This window comes from Myotis myotis, unplaced genomic scaffold (assembly GCF_014108235.1).
Source record: "Myotis myotis isolate mMyoMyo1 unplaced genomic scaffold, mMyoMyo1.p scaffold_m19_p_5, whole genome shotgun sequence".
In the NCBI taxonomy this organism is placed as follows: domain Eukaryota; kingdom Metazoa; phylum Chordata; class Mammalia; order Chiroptera; family Vespertilionidae; genus Myotis; species Myotis myotis.
This window is the reverse complement of record NW_023416357.1, coordinates 88,884,137-88,900,163: the sequence shown is the minus strand read 5'-3', so window position 1 is coordinate 88,900,163 and position 16,027 is coordinate 88,884,137. Positions and strand designations below refer to the sequence as shown.

The window sequence follows — 16,027 nt, the reverse complement described above, 5'->3', positions numbered from 1 at the left end:
CTGAAGGTCATAACCGCACATGCTGAGGGTCATAACCGCACATACTGAAGGTCATGATCGCACATGCTGAAGGTCATGATCGCACATGTTGAGGATCATAACCGCACATGCTGAGGGTCATAACCGCACATACTGAAGGTCATAACCGCACATGCTGAGGGTCATAACCGCACATGCTGAAGGTCATGATCGCACATGCTGAGGGTCATAACCGCACATACTGAAGGTCATGATCGCACATGCTGAGGGTCATAACTGCACATGCTGAGGGTCATAACCGCACATGCTGAGGGTCATAACCGCACATGCTGAAGGTCATAACCGCACATACTGAAGGTCATAACCGCACATGCTGAGGGTCATAACCGCACATGCTGAAGGTCATAACCGCACATGCTGAGGGTCATAACCGCACATTCTGAAGGTCATGATCGCACATGCTGAGGGTCATAACCGTACATACTGAAGGTCACGACCGCACATGCTGAAGGTCATGATCGCACATGCTGAGGGTTACAACTGCACATGCTGAAGGTCACGACCGCACATACTGAGGGTCATAACCGCACATACTGAAGGTCACGACCGCACATACTGAAGGTCATGATCGCACATGCTGAGGGTCATGACCGCACATACTGAAGGTCACGACCGCACATGCTGAGGGTCATAACCGCACATACTGAAGGTCATGATCGCACATGCTGAGGGTCATAACCGCACATACTGAGGGTCACAACTGCACATGCTGAAGGTCACGACCGCACATGCTGAGGGTCATAACCGCACATACTGAGGGTCACGACCGCACATGCTGAGGGTCATAACCGTACATACTGAAGGTCACGACCGCACATACTGAAGGTCATGATCGCACATGCTGAGGGTCACAACTGCACATGCTGAGGGTCACGACCGCACATGCTGAGGGTCATAACCGCACATACTGAAGGTCACGACCGCACATACTGAAGGTCATGATCGCACATGCTGAGGGTCATAACCGCACATACTGAGGGTCACGACCGCACATATTGAAGGTCACCACCGCACATGCTGAGGGTCACGACTGCACATGCTGAAGGTCACGACCGCACATGCTGAAGGTCACGACCGCACATGCTGAGGGTGACTTCCACAGCATAACCCCAGACCTCCGTATACATGTGTGTCTCCTCCTTTCCACCTTGAGTTAGGCCACACAACGTCCTCCTTTTATTGCCTCTTCCTTGGAGGTACCAGCCTCAGGGAAATGAGGGCGCAAAGGAAAAGCCCACTCTCCCTCATCCTGTGGGTTAACCTGGAAGCCCCCTCCTCAGTGGGCTCTGCCCTCAGCTCCAGCCCCACCGAGGAGCGATGGCAGATGGGCCCGGGCTGGACAGGTCTGGGGCTGAGGACAGAAGCCAAGGGTGGCCCTGGCCTTTCGGAAGGGAGAAGCTGGGAGCTGATGAGAGATCAAAAGCAGCTCCATCCCTTACAGATGCAAGAAGCTGCTAACACTTTTAAAGGGAGAGATGACATAAACATTGGAAAGGAAACTGTCCCTGGGCTGAAAAGACAAGTTGCTCCCAGGCGTGATCACACCCTGGAAACGCTTACTAGAGTCTGAGCTGTTCCCCTGCTTTTGCGTCTGATTTTAGATCATCCACCAAAGAAGTCAAATTCCTTTCCATATGGATGAAGACGATGATGGTAACAATAACAGTGGCCTCTCTACTGAGACTTGTGCATGTCACTTTGGTATGTTACATCTAGTACCTCACCTAATCTTCCCACTTTCCAGTAGCCTAAAGGGGAGGTTCTATTAGCCTTGTTTTGCCATTGAGGAAACAGGCTCAGAGAAGATGGGTCAGAGGTCACAAACTCAAATACCTGCAGAGGCAGGCAGGCAATATAAATGTGGAAGTTGGGAGATGTAAGATATCAATTGTGATTAGTGAGAACCCTGGGACTGGAGGAGGGAGCTCATGCCCAGAATAAAGGGGCCCTCCTCACCCCCATCCCCAACGAGCGACATAGGATTGTGGGCCCAGTGTGGCCAGAGCTTATTTTTCAAGTGAAGACAGAAATTTGGATTTGAATGTAACATCTTTCCATTTTTGTAAGCAGCTAAATCAGTTAGGATTAGATTCCCCTCCTTATAACAAAAAAACTGAAAATAACAAGGCTGAGATAAAAGTTTATTTCTCTCTCACATAAAAAAAAAAAAAAAAGAACTGGAAAATCAACATTCTGAACACAGTTACAATCTGAGTACTGGGAGTTACAGTTTCAACATATGGGTTTGGGGGGGGGGCAGGGGAGGAGAGACACAATTCAGCCCATAACACTGTCCATCTCCCCCATTCGCCTACAAGCTCCATAAAGCATCCCGAGCTGTCTTACTTGCAAGGCGAGTGAGCTGGAATTCATGTCTAGCCAGACAAACTCTTGAGGTTTAATTGATTGGGGTAACATCCTATATAATAAAAGGCTAATATGGAAATCGACCAGACGGCAGAATGACTGGTCGCTATGACACGCACTGACCACTGGGGGGGGGGAGCAGACACTCAACACAGGAGCTGCCCCCTGGTGGTCAGTACGCTCCCACAGGGGGAGTGCCGCTCAGCCAGAAGCCGGGCTCATGGCTGGCAAGCGCAGTGGCGGTGGCGGGAGCCTCTCTCACCTCCACAGCAGTGCTAAGGATGTCCTAAGCCGTCAGTAGGACATCTCCCGAGGGCTCCTGGACTGTGAGAGGGTGCAGGCTGGGCTGAGGGACCCCCGCCCCACCCCTGAGTGCACAAATTTCATGCACCAGGCCTCTAGTTGGTTAATAAAACCATACAGGTTTCAAGTGTACAACTCTATAACCCATCATCTGCATACTGCACTGTGTGTTCACTACCCAAAGTCAAGTCTATTTCTGCCACCATTTACCCACCCTCCTTTGCCCTCTTCCACCTCCCCCACTCCCCTTTCCCTCTGGCAATCACCATACTGCCTCTGTCTGTTTTGTTTTTCTTAACCCCTTCACCTTTCTCACTTAACCCCCCTACCCTCTCCTCTCTGACATCTGTCAGTCTGTTCTCTGTATCTATGAATCTGTTTGTATTTTGTTTGTTAGTTTATTTTGTTCATTAGATTCCACATATAAATAAAATCATATGGTATTTGTCTTTCTCTCACTTAGCATAATACTCTCCAGGTCCATCCATGATGTTGCAAAAGGTAGAATTTCCTCCTTCTTTTTATGGCCAAGTAGTATTCCACATGTAAATGTACCACAGCTTTTTTATCACTCATCCACTAATGGGCACTCGGGCTGCTTCCAAATCTTGGCTATTATAAATAATGCTGTAATAAACATAGGGGTGCATATATTCTTTCAAATCAGTGTTCTGGGTTTCTTTTAATATATTTCCAGAAGTGGAGTTGTTGGGCATAAGGCAATTCCACTTTTGATGTTTTTGAGGAAACTCCATATTATTTCCCGCAGTGGCTACACAAGCTTGTTTTTTTTATAGTTGAATACATGTATAATTGGTAGAACATATGATATACATGTTCTTAACTAAATAAGGTACACTGATGGTTTACTTCAGTAGAGGTTTAATTAGAAATATATATATACTGGTAACTAGCACAATAAAACAATCACTTTACAGATATTGTTTGGAATGAGGCTAGAAGAAAAACTGCAACATTAAAAAAAAAAGATTGCTTGGCCAGTGTGGCTCAGTGGTTGAGTGTCGACCTATGAACCAGGAGGTCATGGTTCAATTCCCAGTCAGGTAGGGCACATGCCTGGGTTGTAAGCTCAATCCCCAGTGTGGGGCATGCAGGAGGCAGCCGATCCATGATTCTCTCTCATCACTGATGTTTCTATCTTTCTTTCCTTCTCCCTTCCTCTCTGAAATAAATTTAAAAAAATTTTTTTTAAAGAAGAAAAAGAAATAACTACATAAGGTACACTGATGTAGCAAAGACTATGAAGGTGGTACCTCAAGGGCTGGAGCTGCCAAAACTTAGTACCAAGAGCTGGCTCTCGGTACCAAGAACGTAAACTTCTTTTTTGGCTCTCTCCTTGGCTGTATGATCTTGGGCAAGTCACTCAGCCATTCAAAGCCCTGATTTCCTAATGTAGCTAATGAGGATTCCAAATACATGCGACCCATCTGTAATGCTGTTCTGAGCATTACATAAGGCTTGTGAAGAAGAGCTCAAGGCTGGGAACAGGCACCAATCCTGGCTCTGATGCTCACCAGCTGCGTGACCTTGGGCAAATATCTTTACCTCTCTGAGCCTGCTTCTTCTTAATGGCACTGTTAACGTAAGAAACGTCTAAACCCACAGAGAATTTTTATGAGTTTATTTGATCCAGATGGATGACAATTGCTAGGAAGCAAAATCTCAACAGGTTGAGAAAATGCTGCGGAGAATGGCAGTTTTCCATGTTATTTTATACATTAGAATCAAAGGAGGAGGTGTAAGGAGAAATCCATTGGTGGTAGATTAGGGGGCAGAAGAAAGCAAAGTGGGAAAATATCTGGGACTTGGCTAAAAAGTAAAACGGAGAACATACTTATTTTATATTGGTGGGTTACAGGGTAATTAATAGTTAACATTTACAGCACATAGAGATATGGTATTTGGGGAAAGAGATAACAATAAGGGTTCTGTGGTCTGCGCTCAGTTGCCGTGGTGTGCCCTGAGGGGTCTGGAAAAGGAGATTACTCTGACATTTCAAAGGTATGTTATCATAGATGCAAAAAGACAATAGACAGGCTCAGCTAAGGTAAAGGTCGACCTTTGTTAAGGAAGATGCTGGCTTAGGATGTGACTGCCTGTCATGACTCACTTTTAGTTAGGAAGTTTTAATTTCAGATCATCCTATGTGGTTACTTTTGGTCTCTGAGTTTGTAAGGCCTCCCCTGAGCTTGTCGGGTTTAGTATGTGGCCCTCTTTTGTCCACAGTCCCTGGCTGCTAGGGTGGTCATGAGGATTCAATGAGTTAATTCACCTTTTGAGAGTTTAGTCAACATCACCATTACTCACTCTGGGAACAGCTCTGGAGGCCAGCTGAACTAGTCCTCCTGGAGGTCTTGACTGGGGCCAGTCCCAGCTCCAGGCCAAGCCCTTTCCAACTAGGCTGATGTCAGAATTCGAAGTTAGAAGCCCACATCCTGCCATTGTCCCTAACACCATAGCCTCCAGGCAGAAACATGATGTCATGGGAACATGCTTTTGTCCTGAAAGGATGGGCAAGGCAGGTGGGAGGGGCCTTCCTAGGGCAGCCCTTTTTCCTTTTCTTTCCTGCTTGCTCACCATGGGGAAGCATGGACCAGAAGTTCTAGGGTTGTCCAAAGATCTTTACTTCTTTCTCACATGCTTCTGCAGTCACATCCTAGGCCCAAATGAGCCACAGACTTTTTAGCAAGGTGCCAAGCACATAATGAGCGCTCAACAAATGGCACCTTTTTAAAAATTATTCATGAGTGTTCATTATGTTCTATGCCAAGTACCTTGCATGCTTTATTTTATTTAATCTGCACAGGACCCAAGAGGCAGGTTCCCATTTTACAGATGAGGAAACTGAGACTCAGAGAGGTAAAGGTGATAGGGGCAGAAATAGAATATTGGGGATCAGCTATAAATGTACGAAATATTAATCATGCTCTGTTAACCATGACTGATTTGTTCTGATTAAAGAAGGCACATTCTAACCTAGCTGGGAATTGCATGTGGGACCTGGAAATGCACCCATCCTCTACATCTGGGAGCTGCCTATTATCATGGAAAGATTAACAACCTCCTTGCAGAAACCAGAGCGCCAGCCCTTTGCATACCCACAGGCCTTTGCAAACCCCCAGCCCGCATTACCTGTAAACTGCCCATTTAGCATACCTTTTGCCTACTTCCCCATGTAATCTTTGTCCCAATATAAGTAGCTGGCTTATGGTGGGGGGCAGAGCAGATGTTTGTGGATGGCCTGCTGTTCTCCCATACTGCCGGCAGTATTGGAATAAACGCTTCTATATGATTCAACCCTGTCTCTGCTGAATTGGCTCAAGTAGTGACAGGCAGCCCGGACCCATTGATTGTCCAGTTACAAAGGGATTTCCCAAAGTTCTGAAGTCAAACCACATTGCATCTTCTGCCTGCAAGTCCTTTCCCCAAGTCTGAATTCAGTCTGATGTCACTTCCCTGAGGGGTCCCTCCATTAGCTGATTCTCTCTGACCTTGCTTTGGGCTCTTTGGCCCTGCCTTCACATGTGAATCATTTGGGGAGCTTTCAAAAGTCCTGTTCCCCAGCTGCACCCAAGTGAATCACAGTCTCTGTGGTGAGACGCAGGCATTGGTATTTTAAAATCTTCAGGTCACTATAGTGACTGGCTAGGGCTAAAGATGGCCGTGATAAATGGTCACCCAACGAAGGAGTAAAGGTGGATGTTTCTTCTCTACATCTTGTGTCTCTTTCTCACATCCCTGGTGTCTGACTCATAAGGTTTGGGGAGCATTTCTGTCCCACCTGCTCTCTACAACTAACAAGAAAGCAATACTGAAGCAACCAATATGTCTTTCAGTACATGAGTGGATAAATCAACTGTGGAACTTCAGGCGATGGAATATTATTCAGCACTGAAAAGGAAGGAGCTATCAAGCCATGAAAAGACACAGAAGAACCTTAAATGCATATGACTCAGTGGAAGGAGCCGCTCTGGAAAGGCTACACACTGTATGATTCCAACTATATGACAGTCTAGAAAACGCTGAGCTATAGAGACATTAAAAGGATCAGGAGTGGTGGGGGGGAGGGATGAATAAATGGAGCACAGAGGATTTTTAGGGCAGTGAAATTACTCTGTATGATACTATAATGGTGGATACATGTCATTACACATTTGTCCAAATCCACAGAATGTACGAGCCAAGAGTGAACCTTAATGTAAACTATGAACTTTGGGTGATTATGATGTGTCTACATAGATTTATCAATTGTAACAAGTGTACCACTCTGGTGGGCGATGGTGATAATGAGGGAGGCTGTGCATGTGTCGGGGGCAGAGGGGATATGGGAAATCTCCGTGCCTTCTTCTCAATTTTGCTGGGAACCTAAAACTGCTCCTAACAGAATAAAGTTGTTTTTTTAACTCAATGTTGAACAAGAGCTTCAACTCATTTATTCATTCATTAGGCCTGGCCCAGATGAATACTGGGAGGTCAGTGTGTGCTCCCAGCTGGGTAACATGGGCACCTTAACCTTCTTGTGCCTTGTTTTCCTCCACATCCAAAAGGACTGAGGTGCCTGGGTTTTAAGTCCCATGGCCATTACAAGTGGGGCTGGGGATTCAGGGTCCTGAGCCTGTGGGCCTCTCTGTGGTAGAGGGAGACTGCACAATAGTGGGAAGGCAGGAGGGTTTTCTGGCACCAAGAGAACACCTTGTGTAAAAGGGAAGGAAAAGGTCTCCCGAGTCCATGTAGCGAATTACTGTGGTCAGTGGAGAGGGAGGAAACAGTGTGTGCATATGTGTATTCATGTGCTCAGATACATGTGATTAGGTATGTGAGCCTGGAGGGGGTGTCTCTGAGTGTGTGAATGCCAAGAATGTGTGTGTGTGCGCGCAGTGGAATGTGTCTGTGAATGCTTATGTGCAAATATGAATGCATGTGTATGTGACTTTGCATGAGGATTTGTTGTCTATGTGAGGATGTAAACAAGTGACTATGTACGTGTACATATATATGTAAATTGTGGATGTGTATGCGATGGATATATGTATAATGAGTAATCATGTAAGCATGTGCATATTTGTGTGTGTATGAGGGTGTGTGTTACTAGCTGGGTGTTGGTTGGCAAATTATTTAACATTTCTGTGCCTCAGTTTCCCTGTCTAAAATGAAGGCAAGTACTTACCATGGTGGATTAAAGGAGATCACAAATTCTTTGCCATTCTCCCCATTGATTGATTGGTGTGTAGGGAGCAAGGGGGGGAGGGTCCATGCCAGTTCCCCTTGAATCTGGGCTGGACTTGTGACTCATTCTGACCAGTAGAATCTGGGCCTTGAAAGATCACAGTTCTGTATTTGCATATGCAAAACACTGCCTCTCAGAACCCAGTGCCCGAGCCATGAGAAGCTCGAGCCAACAGGTGAGGCCACAGGGAGGGAAACTGAGGCAGGCTGGTCCTCAGTGGCAGCTGAGCTCACAACCCACCGCAGTACCAACTGCCTGCCTCGGAGCGAGCCCTCTTGGACAGGATAATCCATCTCAGTGGATCCTCAGAAGACTGTGGTCCCAGCTGAGCAAAACCCTCAGCAGATCTCAGTTAACACACAGAACTGTGGGAGAATGGTGGTGGTTGGTTTGAAGCCATTTTAGGATGGTTAGTTATGCAGCAAATTGCCATCAAAAGGTCACTGCCACCAATCCTCTGCCCCAATCTGGGTTATAGTAAAAGGAGAGATTTTATTTAGGTAAACAGTTTATAAAATAGGTGAAGAAAGCCACCGAAAGTACATTCCTCCAGACAAAGAGGAGGCCTATTTATACAGAGAAGGGGCACCCTGGTCCTTGATTGGTTCATTTTTATACAAATGGAGGATCTAAATTTGCAGAGTTTGATCAGTTCAAATTGCACTATCTGGATTGGTCAGAATAGCATGTCCTGATTGGCTGGTCATTATGGCACCAAATAAAGATGCAAATAAGAAAATAGCTGTGCAGCTCCAATTTGATGGGGCTTGTCTCGGCCCATTGATTGAAATATATACAAGGAATTCCTTTACAAGGGTCAGCAGAGCTGGCAGGAACACAGTGCTGCAGGCGGCTTGGCAGTTTAGTCTGTGCCTTTCCCCTAAATGCATCGTGCATAGGAGGTCCCCTATAAACAGCACTACTAGACTGATTATAAATTTGGGCCTACTTAACCACTGGAGTCCTTTTTGACAGGTGTATTCCTTCTTAGAGTCAAAAATATAACTGATACTTTGTAGAGTTTTTAAGCACTTAGAATAGGAGTTGGTAAACTTTTCCTTAAAAAGGCCAGGTGGTAAATATTTTAGGTTGTGCAAAAGCAGTTACAGATAATGACTGTTGCAATGATCAATGGAGGATGGTTTGTGTCGATAAAAATGCACGACTGTGTTCCAGTAAAGCGTTATTTACACAAACAGGAGGCAGGCTAGATTTTGGCCCACAGGAAGTCATTTGCCCAGACCTGGAAAACTGCCTGGAACACAGTGCTGTAAAAGTGTTGCCCAGTGGTAGCTATCCATGTGTATGTGTGAGTTCAAGAGCATTGATGTCTATGCATGCATATGTGTACATGCATACCTGTGTGGGGAGCATGTGTCTGAATAAGTGTAAATGTATCTAGTGCCTAATCTGTTCAGTCCTGTAAAAACAAAGCAATTAGCTGTACCAGCCAACATTTCAAGACAGCTACCCCAGGCCTTCCTGCTTCTATTCTGGGGAGAAAGGGAAGCATCTTAGAAAGCCAAGAGAAGAAAGAACTGGTATGTCCCTGTCCATCTGGGTTAAGCTTGGAGGGAAGCCATCGCTGGTGGTTGGGCTACTGTAGAGCCAGCAGCCCACGCCTTCCCTTCTGCAGAAAGGAGGATGAGGTCACCTCTCTTGGGGGAAGGGGAGGGGACACTGTAAAACTGAAAAAGGAACTCTGGAGCTTTTAAGGAAGGGCTTGGGGTGGGGGTGGGGAGAAAGCTATCCTCCCCTCCTTCTTGGGTGGGTGGCTTTTTTAGGCAACTTATAAACATCTGCCTGCTGGTTTCATTTTGATCTCCTACTGTGGGACTCATGAGGGACTACTTCCTGAATGACTAACCTCCTTGGCTGGGTTTGCAAGGGCCAGAAGTGCAGCAAGTGCTCCGTTAGGAAGCAGCGATAGTTGCAGATTCAAATCCCTATCTGCACTTACTTTGCTAAGTGGCCTTGGGGCATGTGGCCTCCTTTTGCTGGGCCTCAGTTTCCTCATCTGTAAAATGGGGATGATGTTAGTACCACTTCCTAGGAATATTGCAAGGATTAACTGAAGATGATATGTGTCCAGCATTTATGGAGTAGGTACCCTGCAAGGTGACACCCTGAGACAGGCCCGCATGGTGTAGTGTGCTGGGCTTCCAGATTTCAGGGCAGCCTGTCTTGATCCCTTGGGGCTTCAGTAAGGTCTCTTCTGATTTAGTGTCACAGAAACCTGTTTCTTTCCTTCAAAGCATTCATCTCTGTTATTCAGCGCTCATTGGCATGCTTATTTGACAAGCATCTGTCTCCTCCAGGAGACTGGACACTGCAGACAAATGTATTTTGCTAACCACTCCATCCCAGGTGCCAGCACAGGGCCTGGCACATAGTAGGCCCTCAATGATTATTTACTGAATGAGTGAGTGGAGATGGAGCACTTCATAATCTGGAATTCCCTGGGGCCCTAGAGAAGAGCATCTTCTCCCCGTTTTTAATCAACACATCCATTTGAGGACCTTCCAATGGGGTCTTCCAGAACAAGGTGACAATAGAAGCCCTCTTCAGCCTCCTGTCGCATTGGTTAGGTTAGGTGGGGCTAGGCTGTAGTATCAAAGAACCCCAATGTTTCACAAACATTACAAGGGTGTACCTGTCACTCATGGGAAGTCCAGTATGAATCAGGTGACTGTCAAGGGCACCTGTTTCTTTGTAGTGACTCAGTTCCATCTGGTGATGCTGCCATCTTCATACTTGGCCTTTATCGCCTCTGCAAGGTCACACAGAAGTCCCTCCTGTTCACTGCCCATTGGTCAGAACCAGTCACCTGGCCCTCCTACCTGTAGGGGGGCTGGGAGCTTTGGGGTTCCTCAAGGAGATGAAGCAAGCAGAAGTGCCTGTGCCACATGTGGGAAGGGCTCAGACTTCTCAGCTGGTCTCAAGGGGCCGGGTTTAGTGAGATGATATGCAGATGCGTTTTGAAGACTTGGCAAGTGAAGACTCCTAGTAATTAGACTGCTTTTGAAAAACCAGGTATTTATCAGAGGAAAAATAATCAAGCATCACAAATCCTTGGCTTGAAATATGTAGCAGTGTTTTCAGTGCAGCTTCTGGAACGTTTCAGTAGAGAGGTGATTTCCCTGAGGAAATCAAGAACCTGCGGGGACCTCATCTCCAAATGCCACACCATTTTTTTACGTGGTTGAAATGTTTTCATCCTTTCCTTTTGGTAAGGATCCACAGTTGCCCATCAGCAGTATAGCTCCTAATTCCAGGAGACCAATGATTAAATAAACCATGAAGATAAAAATCTTCTCATGAGACAAGGTCCCTAAAAGCTTTTAGTTTGAGTCTGGCACACAGTGGGATTCCTAACCTGCTCCACCCCCCACCCCCCGACTTCATTGGAAGGCGTCTTGATGGACTTTAACTTTTTAAAGTGCTAGCTCAAAGTCCCAGCATCTGAGGACAGTGGGGGCAGAGGAGTAGAGACTGGGACAAAGTGTCAAAGTGTGGGCAAAACCATTAGATTTTCATGAAAAGAGCCATTTTGTGAAGACAGGCTGTATCAGATATATGTTCTCTCCAGACTAGACTGAGGTCACTGTCCCTCCAAATACAGAGGCTTTAGCTGAGAAGTATCAGGATGACTCCAATGACTTTTTTTATTTTTTCAAAATATTTTTCATCATTTCCACCTCCCTGGGATTGAAGAAAAGGGGAACTGCTAGTGGGACTAACTCCTGTGCCTACTTAGCAATGATATTTTGCCTTGTGTCTCTCAGCTAAAGAGTTCCGGCCTAGAACTTTATTCCACCACCACCCCCATTCAGCCATCTGTCTCTACCACAAAGCAAACTTCACACCCGCCAGCTGGTGTTTCCACAACACCTGGTGGGGAAATCGCAGGTTCTCTACTGAAAGGAGACCGAAGGGCCATCTAACCTAAGCTGGTTGTTCTCAACGCTGGCTCCATTCTACTAGTAGAATTACCCGGGGAGCTGTGAAAAGTGTCCATGCCTGGCTGCACCCCCTGAGTTTCTGACCTCGTGGGGCCAGGGTGGAGTTCTGAGCACGGATAATCTTATATAGCCCCTGCTATATTATTATAGCTCCAGAGCTGAGAACCACTAGCTCGAGCTTTTCACCAGGACTCAAGCAATGTAAATCAAATTTCATTTGAGAAATGAAATGGGGAGAAAAGCTTATAAGAAGATGACATAATTTAAAAGAGATATGGGGGCGGTCAGTCCTCTCACTGAATGTCCTTCCTTTCTGGGAACATGTGCAACAAATATTCACAACTGCAAACTCACTCGTAGTCCTGTGGGAAGGGAGGTTTGGGGATGGGGAGGCACTGGACAGAGTGCCTGAGGGTGACTCCCTCTTAAGAAATGGATTCCCCTTTCTGTTGTCCCAAAGCTGCGGGGGCACAATCCTGAGAGACCACAACTAGCATTTGGATAGCACTTCTCAATTTCACATGCATTACTCTTTGATTCTCACAACAAACCTATAAAAGGAGGTACTATCACTACCATTTTGCAAATCAGAAAACTGATGCCCAGACAAGCTAACTGACTTGCCCAAAAGATGATGGCCAGTGAATGGTAGAGCTGAGATGTCAACCCTAACATTTTTGGAGCACTTACTGTATTTTAGGATTTAGGCAAGTATAAATTATATAATTATGAAATTATAAATTCTCTAATTACTTCTCACTACTTTGACATAATCTTCTATTTGTTTCTGGCACTTATGAGGCAGAATCTTATTTACCCACAAACACCATTCTTCCTGCATATTTTGTTCAGAGCTGCTGTATGACAGGTACCAGCCTCTCTTTCCCAGCTTCCCTTGCTGCTAAGAATTAGCATGTGCCACCATTCCAGCCAATGAGATGTAAGAGGAAGTCTGCGGTGTTCCCTAATCCATTTTCTCTTCTCCATGCCTGTCCTAGCCACAGTGGGATCTTGACATGACAAGCATAAGGATGAAAATGAAAATGGCAGAGCAAAACGATGCCTGGATCCCAGCTTCATCCCTGTACTGCTGGCTGCCTACCTGTAGGCTTCTGGCTGATGAGAACATATAAGCCTCTGTTTGTTTATCACTGTATGTTGGGTTTTTATAAGTTGTAGCCAAATGTATTCCTAGGTGGTACTGTTTCCTAAATGCCCTTCATCACTGCCATTTCAGTCCTTTACAATTGAAAGCGCTGCCCACCAGCTTCCCACCAGCCAGCATCTATCTGGCTGAAGCCGAAGCTGAGCCATGTTGGGGATACCAGATCAGGGTCATAAGTGTATTACCTTTGAGACCTGTGGCATTTTGTCACCTGAATCAGCGCTTAGCTTTCCCAGCTTCCGTTTGTTTTTACAAGATAAGGGCAAATACAGGAACGAAGTGCAACAGCTGTGTAAACACACTGCTCAGAGATGGCAACGCTGCCGAACCTGACCACTGAATGGGAGGCAGCAGCCCACTGTGCGTCAGCTGATGAGGGAACCTGGGTTCGCTGTGGGGAAGGTGGTTCACTGTCAGTTAAGTGCTTATATCAAAGTCTGGCTGTTTGAAAGTCAGAAGCACAGAAGTCAAGGACAGCCTGTATTTACTCCAGTGCAGCCCTGCTAGCATCTGTATCAGTTAGCTTCCACAGTCGTTAGCTGTTGCAGAGCAAGAAACGACCACTAACTCAGTGGCTTAAAACAATGTCTATTATTGCTACGGGCCGGGCCGGCTGAGTGGTTCTGCTGACCTGGGCCAGGTTTAGCTGGTCTTAAATGGGCTCCCGCAAGTGTTTCAATCAGTCGGTGGTCATGTCAGCTGGGGAAAAGGGGGCTGTGGGGCTGGTCTGGGATGGCCGCACCACCTGCCTCAAAGGTGCTGGCTATCAGCTCTGATGAGAGGGCTGGCTGGGTCACAAGGTCTCTCTTCCTCACATGGCGTGGCAGGCTTCCAAGAAAACAATGAGAAGCAGGCAAGGTGTCTTGAGGCCTAGGCCCGTTACTAGCACAATGCCTATTGTGATATGATATTAAATTGTGCTCTAAAGGAATGTGCGGCACCACTCTAGTTTCCAGCGGTAGGCAGAAGGCCCCTCCCCTTTTTGATGGGCGGCTGCAAAGTCACTTGCAAAGGGCATGGGTATAGGAAGGGTGGGAGAACGGGGACTGTTTTGGTAATCAGCCCACTACAGTGCACAGAGTGAGAGCTTCTCACAGAAGAAAGATCATGGGCATCAAGGAAAGAGATGAACAAAGTCTGGGTAGCAGAGAGATGGCTGGGTGGACAAAATGGAAACAATCCTGCAGTGGAGAAAGAATGAGCAGGAAAGGGAGCAGAGGAAGAGGCCGGAGACACAGACTGAACGACAATCCCATTCTGATCATGACTTCTACACTGCTTTGCACTGGGTGCTTCATATACATGTTAAGCACTTCGCAGGCACGAGCGCACCTACTCCCCAACTACTCCTATGAGGGAGGTTCTGTTACGAATCCCATTTACAGAGGAGGGACTTGAGGTTCAGAGAGGATTAGGTAATTTGCAAAGAGAGACACAGAGAAGTGCAGGAATCAAGACTTGAAGACTGGTCTCTTGGCATTAAAGCTCTGGCCCTACTTCTGACACTGTTCTGTCTCTACGGTAACTGGTCTCCCTGTTCCTATCTCAATCCCACTCACCCCGCCACACCCAGGCCCAGACCACTGCAGCCTCTGATGACTTCCAGTTTGATTACTTCCAGCAATCTTTTCTGTAGGAAGCCAGAGAGTTAAGTATTTTCAGTGTTTCGTCCCAATTACTCAACTCTACCCACAGGGTGAGAGCAACCAGAGACAGTATATAACTGAATGGGTGTGGCTGTGTTCCCATAAAACTTTACTTACACAAAAATTAAAAAAAAGAAATAAATCACTTGCTAACCCCTGCTTAATCCAGTCTCCTCCTTGCAGCCAGAGTGAGCCAAACTCAAATGTTGACCCTGCCATTTCTTGCCTATCCAGTATCTTCTGGATCAGTCCCAACTTGCAGTGTGGTTTACAGCCTTGCAATCAAAGCATGGCCCCTGAATCAGCAGTAGCACTCTCACCCGGAAGCTAGTTAGAAAAGCAGTCTCGCCCGGCCAGTGTTGCTCAGTGGTTGAGCGTTGACCCATGACTCAGGAGGTCACAGTTTGCTTCCTGGTCAGGGCACATACTTGTGTTTCAGGCTCAACCCCCATAAGGGGTGTGCAGGAGGCAGCTGATCAATGATTCTCTCTCATCATTGATGAATCAGAGCTTGCATCCTAACAGACTCCCAGGGGATTTGCACACTTGTTTGAGCAGCTCTAGCTTCAATACCCCTGGTGTCCTGGTGCCTTCCTAACTCTCCCTTCTCATCCTTGGCCTCTGAAGCTCCCTCGCGCCCCGTCCCCACTTTCCAGCCAAACTGAAATGCTCCTTTCACCTGTGCTTGAGGCATTCTTCTCCAGCCCAGCTCCCAGCCTGTCTTTGGATCTGGACTTAGACATCACTTGTTCCAAGCAGCCCTCCCTGAACTGCACGAGGTGCCCTCTTCCGTGCTTCCATAACCCTCCCCCCACCTAACATCCACCACTGTATGGAGACGTCGTAACTGCCTGCCTCTCATAATAGTCTGCGCTCATGAGAAAGAGATCACGTCTGTCTTTGCCATCACTGCGTGTGTCCTCCGTGCCTGGGGCAATAGCCACTGAATGACTGCTTGTTAAGAAACTAAAGGCAGCACACCCCCCACCCTCTTTTCCATTGGGCAAGTGTCCTACACAACTACTGTTTAATCAGCCTGTGGGTACAAGTTTCCCTGAACTTCCACTGGCTCCAAGGCTTTGAAGAGTCCAACCTAGCCTCCAAGCTGCCACCTCTCACTAAACCGGTGGTTTTTCATATTAGCAAATGTTTACCATTTGCAGAGGGCCTGAGGGCCTGAGAGATTTCTGGGTAAAATTCTTGAGCTATGAATTAGCCACAGGCCAAGACTTGAACTGCATTTAGGAGTGCGTGTGGAAGTGGGAGGAGAGGAGGGTAGAAGAGGGGCATGGGCAGA

At 46.8% G+C, this 16,027-nt stretch overlaps 1 protein-coding gene across 1 annotated transcript in view; it reads right to left on the bottom strand.

Moving 5' to 3' along the window:
• COQ7 (coenzyme Q7, hydroxylase) overlaps positions 1–16,027 on the bottom strand; it is an 81,821-nt gene that overhangs the window by 17,276 nt on the left and 48,518 nt on the right. The gene's annotated exons all lie outside the window — the stretch shown is intronic.